Raw genomic sequence first — 3,604 nt, forward strand, 5'->3', positions numbered from 1 at the left:
AGGGGCAGCTAGGTGGTGCAGTGGATAGAGCACCAGCCTTGAATTCAGGAGGACCAGAGTTCAAATCTGGTCTCAGATACTTAACACTTCCTAGCTGTGTGACCCTGGGCAAGTCACTTAACCCCAGCCTCAGAGGGAAAAAAAAAAGCAAAGCAAATTGTATACAATAGATTTGTAGCTTCATGTGCAACCATCTTTTTTATTATATGGAAATATTTGTTTTATTCCATAAATTAAAAAAAAAGAAAAAAGAAATCAATGCTAGGGATAATCCACAATACCAGATTGTTATTTTACTTGGTTTCCAGATTTTTATGTTTGTGTGTGTATGTATGTGTCTATGTGCACACATGGTTGTGCATGTGCATACATGCATAGGCAATAGGTTTTCCAATGATGAAAAAAAAAAGAAATAGAGAGAAGTACATTTTAGGAGCAGGTGACACAATAGATAGAGTGCTGAGTCCAGAGTTAGACTCACAAAACGTGAGGAAAGTCTTGAAAATCTTGGTATGTAGGGATGCCAAGAGGTCTTAATATAATGCTGAATAACAGACATAAATTCCAGGAGAGGTGGGCCTTTAGACAAGCAGCCGGAGCAGAGAGGTTAGGGAATAGGAGAGGTTGCTTGGAGAGCACCACCTAATGGCCTGTATCTGAACTGGACCAGGAAATCCCCGGAGGAACTGGGTAACAGGTGGATTTGATTGCTTTTACTGAGAGGGGGGAGGTGATGACAAGTTGTGTCTGGTTAGGACATCCACTGAGGAAAAGCAATAAGTATCTATCTGAGACTTCTCCCACTCCCATTCTCCAGCTGCATTTCCTCCAAGGATTCCACTCTAAGATGCCAGTGAGAAAGACAGCTGGAGGAGCAGATGTCCCTTTCTTGTCAGAGAGGAGGGTCACAGCTGTTTCCAAAGAAAGAAAGGTGACATCAACACAACAACAGCTATAGTATGCAAAGTTCTAAGCCCTTAGTAAGAAGGAAAAAAACACAGTAGTGCAGTGGATAGAGCCCAGGAATAAGCTTCTAGGTTATCCTTGAGCTCTCACTACTTACCTGACCTTGGCAAGGTTCTTCCCTACTCTGAGCCTCCATTTTCTCATCTGGAAAATGAGGTGACTTAACTATTTGATCTTTCAGGAGCCATTCAATCTCTATGATTGATACTATCTATCTATAATATCAAATCCAGCCTTAGACACTTATTAGTTGCATGACATTGGACATGTCAGTTAACCCTGTTTGCCTCAGTTCCTCATTGGTAAAATGAGCTGGAGAAAGAAATGGCAAACCACTCCAGTGTCTCTGCCAAGAAAACCCCAAATAGGGTCACCTGAAATGACGGAACAACAACATAGTTTTTCTTTACACTCAAGGACTTAATATATGCTTTTCTATTATAAAAATGATCTTTGTTTCATTTCCCTCACAATCAACTTCTATTGGGGATAGTTAGATGGTGCAATAGATGGTGCACCAGCCCTCAAGTCAGGAGGACCTGAGATTGAATCTGGTCTTAAACACTTACTAGTTGTGTGACCATGGACAAGTTTTTGCCTTACCAAAAACAAACTCCTTTTACTCCCTGCAATGAGGGAGATCATCTTTATTTTCTCCCCAGATGACTCTTGCCAAAGCCCCCAATTTCTTCTTGTTAAATTTATTGGGTTCTTCTTAGTTCTCAAGCTATCTGACTTTATTCTAGAGTGTCTGACACTATTTGACCAAAATTATTTCTTTGGCCCCATTGTCACTTTCAACAATCATCTTATTTGTTCTCATAGCTTCTAATTTCACATCTATTGTGTCTTTCCCAAAATAGTATCTCCATTCCATCACACAAAAATAGAATCTCAGATTGTAGTTCACTGGAAAGAACCTTGCTCTGGAGTGAATAGAACCTGGAATAGAATCCTAACTGTCCCACCTGTGATCTTGGGTAAGTCATTTTACCTGTTTGGATCTCAGTTTCCTCATCTGTAAAATGAAGGGATTGTAGATAAGAGACTATTGCTGGTGAATATTTCATATACTGTTGGATTCCATTGATATGTGGATTGTTTTTCCTGAACTACTTTTTTTCATTTTTTAAATTCTTTATCATGAAAAAATTGCTTTCTAGATATAAGGGGGAAATGAAGATAATACATACAATTCTCACTTTATGCAAATTCGACTTTAGCTAAAGCATTCTGAAAGAAATCAGCATTCCAAAAACAAACCAACCAACAAACAAATTAAAAAAAAAAAACAGGGGGCAGCTAAGTGGTGCAGTAGATAGGGCACCAGCCCTGAAGTCAGGAGGACCTGAGTTCAAATATGACCTCAAACACTTAACACTTCCTAGCTGTATGACCCTGAGCAAGTCACTTAACCCCAATTGCCTCAAAAAAAAAATTCCCCAAACCTTCCTATGTTAATTTTACCACTGTAGAGAATTGTCCCCCACCCTGCTTTCCACTCTGGCCTCTAGGTTTGGCCCCCTACTAAAAAAAAAAAAAAACCCAAAACCTAAAATAATAACCACAGCAACAAAATCCTTCCAATGAAAGCAGGAGAAGGGACTCAAGGAGAGACCTCCACTGCTGGACTGGGGACTTAGTTTTAGACCTCCTGCACTATTCTGATTCCCCCCAGGGTGTCTGCTGGTAGGTATCGCCTGTCTGTTCCCCGCTTACCTGTAGTGCCCATCCTCACCTTTGTCTGTATCCGGCCCCCATGTGTCTGTTCCCTGTTTCTATCCCCGCTTAAACTCTGGACTTGGGCCAGGCCCTAAGTGGCTGATGCTACCCGGCCTTCCTCCTGCTTTAGTTTCTTTGTCCTAAGACCCCAAGTTTCCTTGAACCATGTGCCAGCCCCCTCCTTCAGCATCGGCCAGCTCCCTTCCTACATTCCCTCCCTCTTTTCCCCCTCCACCCCAGTTCCCAGAAATTCACACATATGTAAAGGTACAAAAGTTTTATGTAGAGGTCTGCAGACCTGTCTACCTAAATGACCTATCCATACTTCAGCCTCAATTTACATAAAGCAGAAACAAAACTAATCTTAGAAATAGAAAATAACTGAGTTCAGATCTATGTCACTTAGTGACTATGTGACTTTGGACAAATTATTCAAATCACATACTTTAGTTAAAATCATTCAAATTTATCTGTCATTTATAGGTATTCTATAGATATTGTAGTTTTCCCTTTCACTCCTCCCCTTTCTTGCCTCATTTTCTGTATTATCTTCCTCTCTCTTCCCCATCAGATTGTAAATTTCTTTGGGAAAGGGGCTGTTTTCTTTTTATTAATTGTATCCCCAGGATTTAGAAGAGTGCCAGGAGGCATATAGTAGGCATTTAATAAATATTTATTAATTAAGTTGTTTATTAATTATATATCTATTAGATTAGATTAGATTAGATTTCAATAAAGATCATCTGTATCTGCCTTGTTAGTATTTTATAATCTGGCTGCAGTCAGATTCTTTGATCTAGTCAAACTGGTCTTCTTTCTATACCTTGCATAGTTAACTCCCATCTGTATGCCTTTGTACTGGTTGTGTCCCACTACTCTCTAGGCAGACTGCTTAGTTTCCTTCAAAATTCATCTG

This window comes from Sminthopsis crassicaudata, chromosome 4 (genome assembly GCF_048593235.1).
Source record: "Sminthopsis crassicaudata isolate SCR6 chromosome 4, ASM4859323v1, whole genome shotgun sequence".
NCBI classification, from domain to species: Eukaryota; Metazoa; Chordata; class Mammalia; order Dasyuromorphia; family Dasyuridae; genus Sminthopsis; species Sminthopsis crassicaudata.